A 21123-nucleotide genomic window follows, 5' to 3' on the forward strand; every position below is an offset into this window, starting at 1 on the left:
GGACACGACTGAGCGACTGAACTGAACTGACCGGGAGTAATCCAAGAGTCCCTCCCACCTAGCTAAATGCAAGCTCGGACTTAGCTGCGCTCACCAGCCTCTGCTAGCTTTTCCTGCCGGCAGCTGGTTAGTGCGCAAGGACTTCTAGGGCTTGTAGTCCTGATAGCTCCGGAGCTGGACGCGCCTGCGCGTTGGCCGCCAACTCGTTCTAAGAGCTGTGGTCCGGGCTCGGGACCGGCTGCCATCTTAGTCGAGGGACTGAAGAGTAGCCGCCGCCCCGAGTCCCGGTAAAAACCCGCGGGCGGACTGGAGGCAATTTTGGGGAGAGGGAGGGTCCTGGCTGAATATGTCGGAGGAGAGCGAGAGGTAGAGGAGTGCGGCGCGTCAGCCGGGACCCGAGCCGCGGCTGCTTCCTCTTCCCTCAGAGCCGGTGCCCGTGGGGTCTCGGGGAGCTCGGGCTAGTGGCAGGGGCCGGGAGGAGGGGTGGGGGGCGGGGTGGGTCATCTGGAAGCCCCGAGCGGCCACTGTTGGGCTCAGACGTTCGGAGCCCCTCGCCTCGCGGGCGCCAAGTTCTGAGAGAACTGGGCCGCAGCGGGCGCCCCCGGGGTCCAGCCCAGAGCCCGTCAGCCCCGCCCGGGGGCTGCGCTCCTGCGGCCCAGCCTACGCGAGGGGCCCCGCGGCAGCGGCCGGGGCGGGCGACGTGGCCCTGCGAGGGGCGGCGGCCGGGCCCACCTGCCACCCGCTGCCCTTCCCGAGACTTTTTGGAGCCCCCACTAGCGAGAGGGGCCAAGTACAGTGGCTGCCTCTCTTCTCTCTTCCATTCCCCTCCGTCTATTGTCCCCCAGCGTGGTGGTCCCGGCCCCGGCGTCGTCCTCCGCGCTCGCCGCCGCCACCGCAGCGGCCCCGCCGGCGCCGAGTTTTGCAGACGTGGAGCTGTCACTGCCCTTCCTCCTGAAAGTGCCCTTTTCTTTAGCGGAGAGAAGAAAAAGTAGTCGTGATGAGGACAGGACTTAGTGGGGAACTCAAGTTCTTAGACTTTGCTCCGGGCCGCGACGTAGAGCGAAACACAGGATCTCTACGCCCCAGGTAGACGCTGGGCCTCAAGTTAGCGATGTAACCTGGTGGATTTGCAAACTACCCGAAATCCACGATTCTCCAGTAACAACTCACCTTGTTTTCTTGCTTATTTTTGTATCTTGTTAATTATTCTACAGCTTCAATATATTTTTTGGGAGTGAGGGGTGGGGAAGGAAGAGACATTTCAGGGAATTTTCCTCTGAAAATTAACGAGGCACTTGAGCCAACCATCTATCACTGTACTTAGTTGGAGTCGTGCATGTATTCCTAATATAATTAGATCTTAGGGAAGTACTAGAGGCAGTGTATTTCTACCCTCAAAATGGGCTAGGGAGTTGTTTCTCGGCCGAAATAAAGTTCTCAGAGCAGGTCTGGTGAGAGTCTTCATTGTGTATTCATAGGTTTACTCAGGTTACAGTTACTTCATTTTTAAGATTTAGAAATGAAGGTGGAAATTCACCTGCTGTTTTGAACAGTGGATATGTTTTTTGGGTGTGATTCCGAAAGGAATTCCTTCATCTTCAGGATATGAGTCAAGTCAACAAGGATATGAAATAAGTGCAGGATAATTCCTCAGTGTATTCTAGAGTAAATCATTTTTCCATTCCTTAAAGAAACATCTTTACACCAACTGGAAGAGACAAACCAGTAGCCCCCAAATTTGGTCATTAGAAAAATCAGGGCAGCTTTTTTAAAAGTAGAAATTTCAGAGCCTTACTTCCTGAGATTGATTTAATACGTTTGGGTCCGCCTTGAGGATTAAAACTTGCCTCAGGCAATTTTGATGGTTTTGGAAACCGTTGAGACAATACTTTGAATAAACCAAAAGCTTTGAGATGGAAGAGGAAGTAATCAGTTGTGTCTGATTGATTTGAGGAAGAATCTGCTTCAAGCTGAAGTTGGGTCTTAGCTGAAGTGTTATTGTGATGGAGAAAGGGAAGGACAGGGCAGAGGAAACACCTCAATACTGTTAGTAAACACAGGATTGAGGAAGATAAAAGGGAGCAGGGAGTGGGATGGGCAAGAAGAGCATTAGGGATGTGAGGCAAGAAAAAAACTTGTTTTATGTTGTTAGCAATAGATGCAGATTTTTAAACAGGAAAATGATATCGAGTACATGTTTGCTTTAGGAAGATTGCTTTGTGACAAAAGTGAAAGGACAGAAGAGTGGCTGTTTCAGTGGCTTAGGTGAGAAGTGAGCTCTACAGATCTTCCTCAGTGAGAGGCTGTGGGCATGATCAGGAGATTAAATTTAGTTAATGGCACCCCACTCCAGTACTCTTGCCTGGAAAATCCCATGGACGGAGGAGCCTTGGTAGGCTGCAGTCCATGGGGTCTCCAAGAGTTGGACACGACTGAGCGGCTTCACTTTCACTTTTCACTTTCATGCATTGGAGAAGGAAATGGCAACCCACTCCAGTGTTCTTGCCTGGAGAATCCCAGGGACGGGGGAGCCTGGTGGGCTGCCGTCTATGGGGTCACACAGAATCGGACACGACTGAAGCGACTTAGCAGCAGCAGCAGTGCAAAATTGTCCTATTTTTGTATGAGGATTTCTTTAGGGCCAGTCTGGGTAAAAGGTTCCTTTTCTGTCAAAAGAACCCATTAGCAAATCAGAGTAATATTGCACAGTTACATATGTTAATGGTATCAGAATTTGTTGGTAGCATCCTTGATGCAATTTGTAGGATTTAGAGATTAGACTGAAATTATGGCTATCAGTGCTATTGATTTATGAGCTTGTTGGGAAGTGTTTTTTCTCCCACCTTCAGAAACTTGGTTTTAGAATTTTAGAGTTGGGGGACTCCCCTGGTGGTCCAGTGGCCAAGACTCTGTGCTCCCAATGCAAGGGTCCTGTGTTTGATCCCAGGTCTGAGAACTGGATCCCACATTCTGCAACTAAAGATCCTACATACCACATCTGAGACCCCAAATAAATAATACATGTTAAAAGAAAGAGTTGGAAGAGATTGTAGAGAATATCTAGTCCACAGTAGCAGATGTATTTTGATTTATGGGCCAACTTTCACTTGAAGTAGCTGCCAGAAGCCCTGTGTTGAGAAGGATTTTAATCATAAGGGTTCTCTGGGAAAGTGAGTTATGATTGATTAGTGATAACCCCTGTGGACACTAGTTATCTAGTGGTTAGTATCAATATATGTGCTAGGTATATGCTATTCTTGGACTAATCCAACCTTTTCTGTTTTGTTTTGTTTTTTAAACAAAGAATCAGAGCTAAAAGTAGAACCAAGTTTTGTAACTCTTAGTCTGTTCTCCAGTGTACCAAGATGAATGTGTGCTACTAAAGAGCTTTTGGTATTAGACCAAAAGAAAAAAGTATTTCTAGCCTGTGCCTCTTGACTGTTTAGTTAAGAGTTTAACAAGGAACTTTGGCCTAGAAGTGAGTTGTATTCATTCTGGCTTAGGAAATTTGTGTTTATACTCACAGAAAAATAGCCACCCTCCGCCTTCTTTTCTTGTTCCTCACCCTTCTCTGTTTTGGGTTTAGGGGATTGGTTTCTTCCAAGTTGCGGGGATAGTCCTTACTGTGACCTCAAAAGGTAGAGTATGTATTTATATGGCCATCCTCATTTTGTGATGTAGTTATACGCAGGTGGGGAGTTACCCTATTGTATGGGTTAAGGCAAAAGTGTATTAAAGCCCCACCCCCGCAACCTCATCTTTATGGCACCTAGCCAAATTTTGGGCTTATAATATGCACTCAGTAAAGGCATGTTGTTTTTTTTTTTTTTTTGGCATGTTGATTTTTGTGGCTGTAAATGATACTGGCTTTGAGTCAGTATAAGTTAGCAAGTGGGGTTGAAGAATTGAATTGCAGCATTCTCTCATTGAGAGATCAGTCCTCTGCTAAAAATGTTGGGCTGGAAACTAGTCTCACAACTAGAAGTAGTTAACCAGAAGCTGTTCCTCTTTTCTGTCCTCTTTCAGTCTAGCAGTGTACTGTCCTTGGAGGACTGCTGCCAGCTCAGCTCTTTGCTTCTGTACAGAATTGACTATACTCAGATCCTTGGAGTACTTTTTCTTTTCGTATCCCTAGGAGCTTCCAAGTTGCAGGGATAGTCCTTACTGTGACCTCAAAAGGTAGAGTATGTATTTATATGGCCATCCTCATTTTGCTATGTAGCTATACGCTGGTGGGGAGTTACCCTATTGTATGCGTGAGTCATTTTCTTCCCAATTTAACCTTATTATCCTGCCTGCTCCATCAAAAATTATCTATCCTATGAAACTTTTTAAAGGACATTGTGCTGTCCTATTCCAAAGGTCATTGCTGATCTGATGTGTTTAACCATAGGAGTAATGTGTTAATGGATCCTCCTTCCTTTCTCAGGTAACATGCATTTAACCGTGGCCTTCTGGAGACAGCGCCTTAATCCAAAGAAGTGACTTCAAACGGTGAAAACTTCAGGTATGGTGGCATGCCTGTGAGAGATAGTGGGGGTCAGAAATGGTGCTGAGGGTGAGCGCCGGTCCTGTTAACAGCTGTGGGAAGTATGGGGAGAGACCAGTGTTGATGCTGGCTACATCAGTTGGTTGAAGACATAGTTTCCTTTTGGATCTGAAACCCATAGCTGCCTCTACAAGGATTAGCCTGTGAGCTACATTGTATTCTTAATTTGGGTCCTTTGACTTTTCTGTTTTTCTAGCTTCCTTATATAGTCATATACTTTTCTCACTTGTGCTGTTTTAGAAACATTTATCTCTATACTTGTCCATACATGTGCACATATATGGTTAAAATGTGTAGGAATTAAAAAGAAAACAATATAGTTCAATGGAAAAAGAATAGAGGACTTGGAAAGAAAAGGTCTGGGTTCTGATTTTATTTTTCTACTGACAAATTTGATTGTTGGCAAAGTATTTAATCTTGGCAAGACTTAGTTTATATATCTGTAAAATAGTTATGTTGATTTCTGCCTGCCTCCCTGGCATTGTTGTGAGGATCAAATAAAATAATACATATTAAATCTTTAGAAAAAAGTGAATTCCCATCTTAAGCCATTATCCAGATCTATAAGGTGGGAGGAGTTGGCAATAATACTGAAAAGGAAAACAGGACAGGACAGATTCATCTTAAAAGATCAGGAGAGAAAAAAAAAAAAAAGACCAGGAAGAAGAAAAGGAAGTCTGCTGGTTAAGAGAAAAAGTAGAGCACAGGAAAAGTCAAGCAGTAAGAGAATAGGGAGTAAATGAAGTAGAGCACATGAATTGGTTGGTGAGAAAGCTGTATAGGAAAGAGGATCCCTTTCATTTGCTTAACCCTAACCTTTCGACTGTTGTTATTACCACATCTCTTCATATAAGTGTCCCATCCGTACTTAAGCTTCTTGTCCCCATTGTAAAATCATAGTAAAATTGTGTGACCCTTTGTGTTTAGTTTATATTTTTGTTAACAAATTGCCTCATAAATGCCAAGAGACCAAGGCTATGGCTTGCTTATTATGGTATCCCAGGTCAGTGCTATAATCAAATGTGTGATTAATCTGTGGGTCTTTTTTTTTTTTTTTTAAATAGTTACGAAGAGAAAAGGAGATGGTAGGGTGCTTTGTGAGATACTAGAGAAAGGAAGTGGATAAGAGGAAAAGTAGATAAATCAGAGGTGGTGAGAGGAAACATTCTCAGAGGATAATGAAAGAAAAGACATGAAAATGAAAAAAGTATGTAGAATAACGGGAAAGGATGGCGTTATCTGCAATGACTGGAACAAGGTAAATTTCATATCTTTAGTGGTGGTATAATACCTCATAAAAAGTTATGTACTGGGGAAGATCATCCTCCATACCAAATATCTTTAAAATATTTCTAAAAGTATCCATTTCATCCTGAGCTCACAGAGTAGTTCTTTGTGGAAAGAAAACTGGGCCAGCATTCAGGAAATATGTGTTCTGGCCTTGATACTGCTTGTTACTTAATTTCTATGATCTTGAGCAATTTGCTTAAGTCTGTGGACTGCATTACTTTCTACTGAAGGTATGAACATGATGTTTTCTCCTTCCAGCTCTTTGATTATTCTTTGTGCTGCTTATGCCAGGTCACCAGTTTTTCAGGGCTTTGTTGATACAATGTGGGACTGGTCTCAAAAATATCTTATAATAGGACTTCAAAGCATCCATTGCTTTGTAAATGAGAAGCCATTTTAAATTCTACTTTATTTTTTATTTTTAGCTGGGCCATGCAGGTAGTAAGATCTTCACTGCCCCCTACAGTGGAAGCTCGGAGTCCTAACCACTAGACCACCAAGGAATTCTCTTTCTGCTTTAAACATAGGTTGAGAGACCTGCAGGAAATCTAAGTATAGAAATGTTGAGCTTGTAATATTAAGCAAGCGTTTATTGAGCCCTGTTATGCTAGTTTCCAAGGGATACTCTACCTCAAGGATTTTGTGTTTCTGTGAGGAAAATAAAACTGTTCACTAGTAATTATTGTAAAAAAGCAAGATGATAAATGCTATAATAAGGATTTCATTGCATTTCAACTTAAGATGTTTGGATTTCTTGGTTCCTTTATTACAACTGAATATATGCTAACTGCAGGGACTCATGGAAAAAAGCAGTTCCTACCCTCAAGAAACTTAATTTTTTTCATGTCTGCACACTGTTTACTCTCATAGATATATCCTTCTACCCCAAGAAAGAGAAGAGTTTTGTGCTATATCATCACTTTGTAGTTTTGAACTAAGGATTCATCTCATTATTGAGCTTACCTTACTCCAGGAATAGTCTCATAACAAATATATAGTTTGATTGGATTCCTTAATATTTCAGTTACAGAGAAAGTTTTCTTTTAAGGTGAGGGAAAAAATTCAAAAATGCCATCTGCATTTAGGTGAACTTTGGTTTGCTTCTTAGTCATTTGTGCAAAGAAAGAATAGGCTCTAAAATTTAGTCTCTTGAGTCTTCGTTCCAGGCAGTTAATTCAGTTGGTCACAGAAGAAAGGATGGTAGTCTAAAGGAATCATATTGTAGGGATTAACAGTGTTCCCTGGAGTAAGACTATCTGATTTTGAATTTTCGCTGTACCTTGAGTGTACTGGTAATGTGACCTTGGCTGAGTTGCTTCACTTCTCTGTGCCTTAGTTTTTTCATTTATAAATCGAGAATAATAATAGTGTATATCCATAGGGTTTTTGTATGGATTAAATGAGATAATATATTTTTGCTTGAACAATAGTTGGTTCACAGTAAAGCAGGAAATGTTAATTGCCAGTGTTGTTGTTATCATTATCACATTATCATCATCACCAACCTTGTCTGTTCTAAAATTATCATCACCAACCTTGTCTGTCTTAAAATTATCATCTTAATTTATTCATTCAGTAAATGTATATAAGGGGAGCACTGTAAAGTCAGATGCCTATAAGGGCTAGATTTAAATAGTAATAGTAGAGCAGATTGGGACTTAAGTGGTTTAGGGAATTCATGTTACTCCAGTGGGGCAGCTGTTAGGCAGCTTTGGTTTACTTTTTTTAAAAAATTGAGGTGAGATTTATCATTTTAAAATATATAATTTACTGTTGGCTCACTATCGATCTAGCAGGAGGTAGGGGAGGAGGCATATAGATGAAGTGTGACCTGAACATCTTTTTTATGAAGAGAAGCTGGAATTTCAGATTTTGTGAGAAATTTTTATTTTGAAATGTTGGCAACGTAATGAATTCATAAAAATGCTGTGAGCCAGACAAATTCACCACTGTGGGCAGACTTTGTCTTGTGGGTTGCTGTTCTGTAACCTCTGATCTGGGGCTTGACTTTTTGCTGCATAACCCATGTTCACTGCTCTCTGGAAAGAGAGTCCTTACTCACATAGAGATTTTTAAAGTTCAAGCGATACCTTACTGCTATCTAGGGCTGAATGAGGCATAAACAGAAAAATTAAGGCAAAGAGGAGGAGGGAAGTTATTTAAAACTGGGATTCAGAATGGGAAAATGGCAGGAATGAACTTAAGATGGTGAAAGAAAGTACAGTGAATTTAAATTAATCTGAAGAGGGTTTGTGTGGTCCCAGTAAGAATAGAAAGTTTAGAAAAATGAAGAGATCAGTGTAGAGGCAAAATAATTTCTCTTCTTCCCTTTCAGGTTCTTTGGTCTAATAATTGCTGTAAGATAGATTAACAACAGAAAAACAAATTTTCTAAATACAGTATGGGAGCCTCATAAAACTGAGACCCAAAAGGCAGCCATAATAGGGGCTTATATACATATCCTGAGCCTTATAAGGAAAAGGAGTAGGGGCTGGTGATACAAAGGGAAGAGGAGAGGAGATGTTTGGAAAATAAAGGTTGCCCTATTACTTAATTAGTTAAGTTTTCTTTCTTTCTTTCTTTCTAAAATCATTTATTTGGCTGTGCTGAGTCTTAGTTGCTGCATTCAGAATGTTTTAGTTGTAGCATGGGAACTCTTAGTTGCAGCTTATGGGATCTAGTTTCCTGACCAGGGATCAAACCCAGGCCCCCTGCATTGGGAGTGTGGAGCGTTAGCCACTGGACAACCAGTGAAGTCCCTGCAGTTAAGTTTCTTAGGTAAAAAGATATTTTCTGGTAATAATTCTCTTCTTGGTACAGGCCTCCTTTCCAGTGTAAATATAGGCAGTTGTGGGAAGGAGAGAGGTAAACAGCTTTTGCAGCTGAGTTTTGATTCTTTAGCTCAGAATAATTCTTATGCCAAAGTGGCATATTTTGGGGTAATATACTCTGCTGCCCTTCAGCAGTCTTCTTATTTTAGAATAAACTTAAGTCCTATTGACTGGTAGGATGAAGTGGTATTTTATGAAATTTATTTTGTTAATATTGAAGTCTACAGTATTTATTAGGGTTGGTAGGGTCCGGAGGCAGGGAGACCAGGCTAGGGAGGTTGTAGTGAGAATGGAAAGCGAGGGACAAAAGCTTGTATTTGGGTCACCCTGTGGCAGTGGGACGCTGCAGTAAAGATGCAGATTTTGAAAGCTCTTCTCATATTTGTTCTTTTGTAATAATTGGGATATGTGAGGATAATACTGAAGAGGCTACCCCTCCATTTTCATAAGGATCTTCATTACTCTCAGCCGTGGCACTCTCTTTAATGGTGGATCATGTATATAATCTCATAATTTCCCAGCTTTAAAAGAATAGAAAAGGTAAAATCAAAGTAGTTCAATTGCTTATTACATTTCTAGTTTAGCATTTTTGGTCATCTTGATTAACCTCTTCTGTAGACTTTAAACATGGAATTTTTTTTATTTACCAAGGTTTGGATACAGTGACAAAAGGTTTTCTCACGGAAAAGATGTAGGATTTTGTTGCAGAAACGTGACACAGTAATTAATTTATGATTCAGAATGTTTAAAACTGATAAATGTAGAAACATGAAATGTGTTTATATAGCCTGAGAAAGTGATTTTCAGGATTTAATTTTCAGTAGGCCTTTGGTTCTGGTTATACTTTTCTCATGAAACATTTCTTGACATATACAGGAAAGTTAACTTCTTATTCTTGACTAAAATGCAAAATGTAGTTATTTTAAGTAATCTTTTTAATAAGTAAATCTAATAGTGTGTTCAGTTTAGTCGCTCAGTCGTGTCCGACTCTCTGCGACCCCATGAATCGCAGCACACCAGGCCTCCCTGTCCATCACCGACTCCTGGAGTTCACTCAAACTCATGTCCATCGAGTCGGTGATGCCATCCAGCCATCTCATCCTCTGTTGTCCCCTTCTTCTCCTGCCCCCAATCCCTCCCAGCATCAGAGTCTTTTCCAATGAGTCAACTCTTCGCATGAGGTGGCCAAAGTATTGGAGTTTCAGCTTTAGCATCAGTCCTTCCAATGAACACCCAGGACTGATCTCCTTTAGAATGGACTGGTTAGATCCCCTTGCAGTCCAAGGGACTCTCAAGAGTTTTCTCCAACACCACAGTTCAAAAGGATCAGTTCTTTGGTGGTCAGCTTTCTTCACAGTCCAACTCTCACGTCCATACATGACCACTGGAAAAACCATAGCCTTGACTAGACGGACCTTTGTTGGCAAAGTAATGTCTCTGCTTTTGAATATGCTATCTAGGTTGGTCATAACTTTCCTTCCAAGGAGTAAGTGTCTTTTAATTTCATGGCTGCAGTCACCATCTGCAGTGATTTTGGAGTCCAAAAAAATAAAGTCTGACACTGTTTCCACTGTTTTCCCATCTATTTCCCATGAAGTGATGGGACCAGATGACATGATCTTAGTTTTCTGAATGTTGAGCTTTAAGGTGTGTTAGAGCCTGAATATTCAGAATATTTGAGAGACAGCAACTTTTCCCTCTTCAATGAATAAGAACACTGAACTGAGCCTGTGAAAAGTAGACAGAATTGCAGCCATCTAGAAATGCAGTAAAAAGATCAAATTGAGCTAAATCCAAGTCTCATTTAATGCAAAGAGAATTTGTTTTTTGAACTTTTGAAGCATGGTCTAACCTAGATTTTGAAGTTCATTTGTTTTGAAAATTTAAAGAGATTTTTAGATGGTTCATTTAATTGGGGGTCTGCTTTGGAAGGAAAGGAATATCGAAGAGGATTAGCTGCATTTGCTTCTGTGGAAAGCTAGTAAAAGGGAAATCCTAGATTATCTTTTACCCTTGAATTTCTGGAAGGAGAGATAATTACTATAGGTCTTAATTAAAAACTGTTAATGTATGTATTGAAATGTATAGAACCTGGCTCCTGTTGCTTTTTATTGTCCAGAATGTTGCTGACATTGATGTGCAGTCATCTACTCTCCCTTTCTCTTTGCCCTTCAGAATTTAAACTTTTTTCCTTTATTTTTTCTTGTTGGAGTTTTGGGAGAGTATGGAGATGGAGCATAGATGTTCAGTCTGCTTTCTTGATTTTACTGTTTAAATTGATATTTTCATTAATAAGGGGCAAAGAAAATGATAGACTTATTTATCCTGATTATTTTTTGTCATTGTAAAATATGCATAACATGTTGGTAAAATATGCATAAAATTTACAACTGCAACCATTTTAAGTGTTTAATTCAGTGATATTAAATATATTCCCATGCTGCATACCTATTATCACTATGCATCTCCAGAATTTATCATTCCAAACTGAAACTCTGTATGTGTTATTAATAATGCCATTCCCCTCCCTGGTAATCACTGTGTTAATTTTTGTCTCTATAGAATTTGACTATTCTTGCTACTTCATATCAATGGAATCATACAATATTTGTCCTTTGTGTCTGGCTTTTTAACTTAGCACAGTGTCTTCAAAGTTCATGTTGTAGCATGTTTCAGAATTCCATTCCTTTCTAAAAAGCTGAGTAACATCCCATTTTATGTGTATAATCACATTTTGTTTATCCGTTCATCTGTAAATGGCCTTTTGGATTACCTTTTGGCTATTGTGAATAATGATGTTATGAATGTGGCTGCATAAATATCTGTTCAAGTCCCTCCTTTCAGTTCTTTAGGTGTATTCTCAGAAGTGGAACTGGTGGATCAAGTAGTAATTTCATGGTGGGTTTTCTAAAATTTATTTTTTAATTGAAATATAATTGATTTACAAATGTTAATTTCTGCTGTACAGCAAAATGACTCAATTATGCACATGTGTACATTCTTTTTTATGTTCTTTTCCATCATGGTTTATCCCAGTGCTTCCCAGGAGGCTCAGTGGTAAAGAATCTGGCTGCCATGCACGAGACTCAGGTTTGATCCCTGGTTCAAGATGATATCCTGGAGAAGGAAGTGGCATTCCACTCCAGTTTTCTTGCCTGGGAAATCGCATGGACAGAGGAGCCTGGCAGGCTACAGTCCACCGGGTCACAGAGAGTCAGACACGACTTAACAACTCAACGACAACAACAACATGGTTTATCCCAGGATATTGAGTATAGTTCCCTGTGCTATATAGTAGGACCTTATTGTTAGTAATTCCATGTTAATTTGTTTTAGTATCCGCCATAGTGTTTTCCCCAGCCGCTATGCCTTAGTACATTCTCACCAGCAGTTCTCAAGAGTTCCAATTTTTTACACCCATGACAACATTTCATTTCACTTCTTTTCTTTTTTTAAAGAATAGTCATTCTAATGATGAGAGAAGTGGTATCTCGTTGAGGTTTTTATTTGCATTTCTCTAGTAATTAGTGGTACTTTCTTTTCCTATGCTATTTGTATATCTTCTTTGCAGAAATGTCTATTCAGTTTCATTGCCCGTTTTTAAACTGGGTTGTTTGATTTTTTAGTGTCTTAATTATCTTGTAGGCTACTGGCTACATCTACTGGGTCTTGTGCTATTCCTCCTTCTTTCCTGTTATTGACAAAGCAGTTAGAACCATTCTCTAATATATAGTCCCTCAGTAAATGAATGTTTGATAAAATATTAAAAGTAGTGCTTTCTGGAAAGATAAAGGTTGGTTGGGGCAGGATTTTCATTACATTTTCTTTGGTTTTATAATTCTATATTCTCTTTTAACCATTTACTTGGGTGGGGTAAACATTTATAAAGGATTAAGCTTTAGGCAAAGAAGTCCCTGTGTCATCCAGATTTTATTTTGGAGAAGGAAAATATCTTTTAATATCTTATTAAAAGAAATTTCACTCTTACAGGACTTGCTGTTGCTACTGCTTGCCTAAGAAAATATAAATCAGCCTGAGGTATCCAGACAAATATTTTACCTTTTGTAATTCTGAAAAGGAAGAAGTCTGTTTTAATCATTTCAGTGATTACTTTTTTTTTCTTTTATTTTTTAACTTTACAATATTGTATTGGTTTTGCTATATATCAACATGAATCTGCCACAGGTATACACATGTTCCCCATCTTGAACCCTCCTCCCTCCCCCCTCCCCATACCATCACTCTGGGTCGTCCCAGTGCACCAGCCCCAAGCATCCAGTATCATGCATCGAAACTGGTCTGGCGACTTGTTTCATATATGATGTTATACATGTTTCAATGCCATTCTCCCGAATCATCCCACCCTCTCCCTCTCCAACAGAGTCCAAAAGACTGTTCTATCATCAGTGTCTCTTTTGCTGTCTCGTATACAGGGTTATTGTTACCATCTTTCTAAATTCCATATATATGCATTAGTATACTGTATTGGTGTTTTTCTTTCTGGCTTACTTCACTCTGTATATTAGTCTCCAGTTTCATCCACCTCATTAGAACTGATTCAAATGTATTCTTTTTAATGGCTGAGTAATACTCCATTGTATATATGTACCATAGCTTTCTTATCCATTCATCTGCTGATGGACATCTAGGTTGCTTCCATGTCCTGGCGATTGCTTGATTTTTGTGTGATGATTTTGAATTTCTTTTTTGTGCTATTTATTAGGGCCTTTTTTGTTGTTGTTCAAGAGGGATTTGAGAGTGGTCCTAGACTCCATATTTAAATAATTTTGAAATGGACCAAACTGAGTAAGTTCAGGTATGCAGTGACATAGATTTTTTTTTTTCCATTTGTTTCCCTGTTGCTCTTTTCTTTTCTTTTTTTGCGGGAGGCTCAGTTATGGAACTGTAGAAGGCGATGGCACCCAACTCGAGTACTCTTGCCTGGAAAATCCCACGGACGGAGGAGCCTTGGTAGGCTGCAGTCCGTGGGATCGCTAAGAGTTGGACACGACTGAGCGACTTCACTTTCACTTTTCACTTTCATACATTGGAGAAGGCAATGGCAGCCCACTCCAGTACTCTTGCCTGGAGAATCCCAGGGACGGAGGAGCCTGAGGCGCTGCCATCTATGGGGTCGCACAGTCGGACACGACTGAAGCGACTCAGCAGCAGCAGTTATGGAACTGTAGTTTTAAATCATGAAATTAACATAGAGATCTCAGTTTTTGGCTGCATCTTCTGTTCTGACCTTGGACCACTCATTTTGATTGGATTGTTTGTCTATTATTGAATTACAAGAGTTCTCTGTGAATTCTGGATATAAGCCCTTTATCAGATAAGTGTTACATCTTAGAGATATATTCTCCCAGCCTTTTGCTTGTTTTTTCATTTTCTTAATGGTGTCTTTTGAAGAGGAGAAGTTCCTAATTTTAATAAGGCTTAATTTCTCAATTTTATCTTTTGTGGATGGTACTTTTGGTGTCACAGCTAAGAAATCTTTGCCTGATTGGGCACTCCATTTAACTTTGCTGGATTCCCATGCATTTATCTGTAAAAACAAGTAAGATGTGTGTGGTATTTTGCTTTCTTTGAAATGATATTTTATTCAGTTCCTTTGGGACTCAGAGGAGGTAGTCTTTGTAAATTTTTTTTAATTGGAGTATAATTCCTTTGCAATATTGTGTTAGTTTCTGCTGTACAACAAAGTGAATTAGCTATATACATACATATATCCCCTCCTTCCTGCGCCTCCTTCCCATCCCCCATCTCACCCCTTAGGTCATCATAGAACATGAAACTGAGCTCCCTGTGCTCTACAGCTTCCCACTAGCTATCTGTTCTATGCATGGTAGTGTGTACATGTCAGTGCTACTCTCTCGGTTTGTCCCACCCTCCCCTTTCTCCCATGTCCACATGTCTGGTCTCTGTTCCTGCCCTGCATATAAGTTTATACGTACCATCTTCCTAGATTCTACATATATACATTAATATACAATATTTATTTTTCTTTTTTCTGACTTCACTCTGTATGACAGACTCTAGGTTGATCTACATTACTACAAATGACCCAATTTTGTTCCTCTTTAATGGCTACTATCCCATATATTTATGTTCCACATCTTCTTTATCCATCTGTCTGTCGATGGAGATTTAGATTGCTTCCATGTTCTGGCTATTGTAAATAGTGCTGCAGTGAACATTGGGGCACTTGTGTCTTTTTTTTTTTTTTTCATTTTAACAGTTTTTAATGAAAGCTGTAGACAAGATGACTTGATTCTTGCATCTTCTCAATTGTTTCTTCCTTATATTTGCCCTTTTCCTTTCCTACTTGGCGAGATTTGGCTTTACGTTCGAGGATCTTTTTGCGGTCTTTGTCCAGTTTTAGTCTGGTGATAACCACCTTGCTGGGGTGAATGCCCACGTGGACAGTTGTGCCATTAGCCTTCTCCCGCTGCACTCGTTCAATGTAGATGACGTGTTTCTTCCTGTAAACCTGGACTACTTTGCCAATTTGCTGCCCTTTGTAGTGCCCTCGTACAACCTGAACTTCATCATCCTTTCGGATGGGCATGGATCGAACGTTGTACTTCTGTCTTAGCTCTTTAGAAAGAGGAGAAGACATAATTTTCCTGCGAATGTGGGAAGGCGCATTGAAATGTCTTTTTCGATTCTTGCTTCGGTTAGAAGTCACAAAGGGATTGAACTTCATTTTGGCCGCTAGCGCTTCAGCGATGGCCACAGAAGGGAAGAGAGCCACTTGTGTCTTTTTGAATTATGGTTTTCTCAGGGTATATGCCCAGTAGTGGGATTGCTGAGTCATATGGTAGCTCTATTTTTAGTTTAAGGAACCTCCATACTGTTCTCCATAGTGGCTGTATCAGTTTACATTCCCACCAGCAGTGCAAACAGTTCCATTTTTTGCACATAGTCTCCAGAATTTATTGTTTATAGATTTTTTTGAGAGGAGGTAGTCTTGAAATAGAATACTAAGGTGAAAATTTGCAGGCCCAAACTGGAATGTAAAATTGACCCTGCTTTCATAATCCTATTTGTTTCCTAATGGATAAATGGTTATTTGTCCCAAATGACAACCCACTCCAGTATTCTTAACTGGAGAATCCCATGGACGGAGGAGCCCGATAGGCTATAGTCCACGAGGTCACAAAGAGTCAGACACGACTGAGTGACTTCACTTACTCACTCTGACCCCAATGTTTAGAACTCTTGGAAATAAATGATTCTGATTTTTTTTCCTGGATTTTTAATACAATATTTAAAACTATCCTTTTTAGTTCTTTTAATATAAATGCATAAATTTGTTTATGTAGTATACATAGACATTATTTATTAGCTCATTATTGACATCTAGTTTTCTTAATAATTCTCTTTTTTAAAAAATGTTTACTTTGGCTTCCCTGTGTCTTTGTTGCTGCTCTCAGGCTTTCTCTAGTTGCCGTGAGCAGGAGCTACTCTCTAGTTGCAGTGTGCAGACTTCTCATCGCTGTGGCTTTTCTTGGTGTGAAGCACAGGTTCTAGGCACCTGGGCTTCAGTAGTTGCTCAGTGGCATGTGGAATCTTTCTGGAACAGGGATCAAATCTGTGTCCCTTGTATCAGAAGGTGGATTCTTAATCACTGTACTACCAGGGAAGACTGATAATTCTTAAACAATGTGTAAAAATGATCTGAGAAAGGTTCGTTAGAAGGATGAGATGGTGGCTATCCAGAGTCTTATTTTGAGGAGAATTTATGGGTTTTAAGAGATAGTCAGAAACAAGAGTTCTTGAACACCAGGAAATTCAGCTTTATATTTAATCGAGTTGTATAGTTTCGCACAAGACGTTTGGCAGAAGAGAGCAATATTTAGAGTAGTACAACAGTAGTTATATTTATTGAGGCATGTTAAATCCTTTAAACTCTAGCAGTAAATAGTCAAAGCCAGGACACAGCTTATAATAATAGTTAATACTAAGATGTTTATCCGAAAGCTGTTTGGGAGAACTGGGAGAAAAATTGCCTTCTGTAATACTAGATGCAAAGTTCAAACCAACAAATGAATGTTAAAAGTTACAGTTCTGGTGCCAATTTCCTTCAGCTCTTTTATACTGTTGAACCTTGAAAATTGTACCTTCTTATGTTGTTTTTCTTTGGGATTCCCTGGTGGCTCGGACGGTAAAGCATCTGCTTGCAATGTGGGATATCCGGGTTCAATCCCTGGGTCGGGAAGATCCTCCTGGAGAAGGAAATGGCAACCCACTCCAGAATTCTTGCCTAGAAAATTCCATGGATGGAGGAGCCTGGTAGGCTACATACAGTCCATGGGGTCGCAAAGAGTCAGACACAACTGAGCGACTTCACTTCATGTTTCTCTTTGAGTAAGATAATTGTCTTTTTTATGCCTGTGCTTTAGAATTCACACTGGATTCCGATTTGGCTGGAAGATGGGGAAGAACTCTGGATTATCTGAGATCATTACATGATGTTCAGAGCCAAAGTGTCACTGTTGTGGGGGATAGGGGATGGTCTACATCCTGCTACCCTGTTAAAGTAACTTTTTCCAGTAAATAGGAAAGCAGTTTTTCCCTGTTGTGAGTGGATCTGAGTTAGTTTCTCTCCTTTTGTTGAGAAATTGTTATGGGAATTAGCATTTACTTTCTACCCCAACCCAAAGAACTCTTAATCCCTCTGTCAGTATCTTTGTCAACCCATATGCCAAAGTTAGCTCCTTTGCTATCATTAGTGGAGAATGAGATCTAAACATTGCTCTTATAGTCTTTGCTTCTGTGACCCCAGTGAACAGGAATTAGTTTTCAGCTCAGCTGGGTAATGTGGCTACTGGTTGCATACACCAGAACTACTTCAAACCCCCATGTTTCCACTTCCAACTGGGTTGAGGCTGGAGTCCATTTTGCATTGTAGTGGCTGGTGAATGAGGACAGATTTTTCAAAACAGGTCTTTTGATATGTAGCTCTTTCACTTGAGTAGGGGTTTGGGAGCATGGCTGAGTGGCCCTATCCATGGGAGACTACTCAATATTTAGTTACCATGTATGCTTTTGTGTTTTAGTAAGGCTGAGAGTTTAGCTTCATTTGGTTTTAGTTCTCTGAATACCACTGTGTGTTTTAGCTCTTTGAACTCCGTACTTTCTGCTTCAGCAAGCAGTTTTTCTCCTTACTGGTTTTGTGTGTTTTCTGAAATGTCTTTTTGGTGGCTTCTTTTAAGAAATTACAGGCGTATATAAAATTATCAAGTTTTGTAGGATAAATTAGACATGGCCTATAAAAATAACTGATTATGTTGGATGTGTTATTTCTGAAAAGAAACCCAAGCAGATTTCATAATGCCCTGGTTATTTAATGATTTATTTATAAATAGGATACATATTTTAAAATAAGGCTAGAAATGTAGTTTCTCTGTTTGTTACTTATGGGATAAGATGTTACTGAAATAATCTTGTGAAATGTGTGTCTTTCCACGTTTTTTTTCCCCACTGCCTTTCATGAAGATGTTAAGGTTAGTTTTTATTGCTGGCAATGTTTTAGCACCTTCTTTTTACATTAGACATTCAGTCACATTTTTCTAATGTGATAGTAAACATTACTCAAAATAAATGATAAGAAAGTGTTAAGAATTGGCCCTGTTTTAAGTTTCTTTGGAGAAGGCAATGGCACCCCAGTCCAGTACTCTTGCCTAGAAAATCCCATGGATGGAGGAGCCTGGTGGGCTGCATTCCACGGGGTCGCTACGAGTTGGTCGCGACTGAGCAACTTCACTTTCACGCAATGGAGAAGGAAATGGCAACCCACTCCAGTGTTCTTGCCTGGAGAATCCCAGTGACAGCAGAGCCTGTTGGGCTGCCGTCTATGGGGTCGCACAGAGTCAGACGCGACTGAAGCAGCTTAGCAGCAGTACCTGACAAGACTAATAAATAATGGATTATTTTAATATTGTACTAGATTTTAGATTCAAATTGCTATCTTCATTGACTCAAATCACAGTGGTTTACAAGGTGAAGATACAGGCTCTACAGTGTATTCGATTGTGAAAGCGTTTTAAAAAAATCATGTGAAAAGTCAGTTTTTCATAGGAAATTCATAGTCACCTATCTCCGTTTCTGTGAATTTTAAAGCTTTAAATGGAGGCAAAGTTGAAATTGGCTTTAGAAATAGTCTTTGGAGGAGGTGAAAGAAGAATAGATTGTGAAACGAAAGAGACAGTAAAACAGATAGATTAATCTAGCTATGAGATACTGAGGTAGAAGAGAGATCCTAGAAAGGGAGATGAGTTCTGAAGAGGTCTCCCCAAGATACGTAAATCTAATGTCTGGTGTTTTTTGTTGTTGTAAAAATAAAAACTAAGAGCATTTTTTGGTCCCCCAGCCCCATTCCTTAGGAAGCACTCATTTTTCTGTCTCAATGGTTTTGCCTTTTCCAGAATGTCACATAAATAGAGATCATAGGCTATGTTAGTTTCTTAGGATTGCTGTAATAAATTGCCACAAACTGGGCAGTTTTAAAACAGCACAGCTTCATTTCCCCCCCATGTTCTAGGAGTCTAAAAGGCCAAAATAAGGTATAACTAAAGTTGGAACTTCTCAGGAATAATCTGTTTTGTGCTTCTGATTCCTCGCATTCCTTGTCTTGTATGTAAATATATATATATCTCCAGTTTGTGTCTTCATCTTTAGCTTGATCCATTATAATTTATCTTGATTATATTTGTGAAGATCCTTTAAGACCAAGTAAAGTCAAATTCTCATTTCTGCATGGACATAAATTTGAAGGGAGACACTGTTCAACCCAGTGGTAGCCTTTAAAATTTTTGATTAATGTTTTAACTGTTTTAAAAATTTATCATACAGTGATTGGCTTTTTTTTTTGGGTGTTCAGTTCGGTCACTTAGTCGTGTCCGACTCTTTGCGACCCGTGGACTGTAGCACGCCAGGCCTCCCTGTCCATCTCCAACTCCCAGAGTTTACTCAAACTCATGTCCATTGAGTCAGTGATGCCATCCAACCATCTCATCCTCATCCATCTTTCCCAGCATCAGGGTCTTTTCCAATGAGTCAGTTCTACACATCAGGTGGCCAAAGTATTGAAGTTTCACCTTCAACATCAGTCCCTCCAGTGAATATTTTTGGGTGTACAGTTGTATGAATTTTAACACATTTATTGGTTCTTATAACTAGTACCACAATCAGGATACAGAACAATTTCATCACACCAGAAACCTCCGTTGTTTAGTCAAACTCACCCTCAGTTCTTAACCTCTGGCAGCAACACATTTGTTCTCCATTTCTTTGTTTTGTCTTTTGGAGACTGTCACATAAATAGAATAGTACATATTAAACTTTTTGAGAAGGGGTTTCACTCAGTATGATGCCTTTGAGATTCCTCTGAGTTGTTGTATTTTTCAAAAATTATTTACTTTTGGCTGCACTGGTATCTGTTGCTGGAATGGGCGTTCTCTAGTTGTGATAAATGGAGCTACTCTTCATTGTGTGTGAGCTTCTCGCTGTGGTGGCTTCTCTTGTCGGGGCGCACAGGCTCTAGGTGTGCAGGCTTCAGTAGTTGCCACTGTCAGAATTAGTTGCTCTGAAGCAAGTGAAATCTTCCCGTACCAGGAATTCAACCCATGTCCCCTGCTTGGCAGGTGGACTCTCATTCACTGTGCCCCTAGGGAAATCCTGTTGCGTTTTGTTAAAAAAATTTATTCCTGAGTAGTATTCCAGTGTGTAAATGTACTACAGTTTATTGATTTACCTGTGGAAGGAGATTGGTTTCCCTGGTGGTTCAGGGGTAAAGCATCTGCCTCCAATGCAGAAGATGTGGATTCGATCCCTGGGTCCGGAAGATCCCTTGGAGCAGGATATGGTAACCCACTACAGTGTTCTTGCCAGGAAAATCCAATGGACAGAGGAGCCTGGCAGGCTATGGTCCATGGGGTCATGAAGTCAGACACCATTGAAGTGACTGAGCATGCACGCACATGGAGGGAGATCACGTCGTTTCACATATTGCAACTGTGAATAGAGCTACTATAAACATTGTTGTACAGATTTTATATGGACATGATTTAGTGACTAAACAACAGCAGCATTTTACAGGTATTATCTCAATCTTTAAACCAAAACTACAATCCAGTTATTCCTGTTTCATGGATGAAGAAAGTAATTCAGTAATTTGCTTAAGTTTACACAGTAAACAATGCATGTGGATGTGGAGACACGTGGATCTAGATCTATTTGACTCCAAAGCCTGCACACTTAATTACCATATTATAGTATCTTTTGGCGGAGAAGGCAATGGCACCCCACTCCAGTACTCTTGCCTGGAAAATCCCATGGACGAAGGAGCCTGGTAGGCTGCAGTCAATGGGGTTGCTCAGAGTCAGACACGACTGAGCGACTTCCCTTTCACTTTTCACTTTCCTGCATTGGAGAAGGAAATGGCAA

General features: G+C 40.1%; 1 protein-coding gene and 1 pseudogene across 3 annotated transcripts in view; one reads left to right on the forward strand and one right to left on the reverse strand.

Moving 5' to 3' along the window:
• The first annotated feature begins 240 nt into the window (after positions 1-240).
• Positions 241-21123, forward strand: part of ITCH (itchy E3 ubiquitin protein ligase) — a 99946-nt gene continuing 79063 nt past the window's right edge. The window contains exons 1-3 of one of the 3 annotated variants that reach the window (XM_010811429.4): positions 241-287; positions 4027-4179; positions 4430-4507. The gene's annotated coding sequence lies outside the window, so the exon portion shown is untranslated. 3 annotated transcript variants of the gene reach the window in all.
• LOC782136 (ribosomal protein L26 pseudogene) lies at positions 14886-15425 on the reverse strand (annotated as a pseudogene).

The sequence above is a fragment of the Bos taurus genome, chromosome 13 (genome assembly GCF_002263795.3).
Source record: "Bos taurus isolate L1 Dominette 01449 registration number 42190680 breed Hereford chromosome 13, ARS-UCD2.0, whole genome shotgun sequence".
NCBI classification, from domain to species: domain Eukaryota; kingdom Metazoa; phylum Chordata; class Mammalia; order Artiodactyla; family Bovidae; genus Bos; species Bos taurus.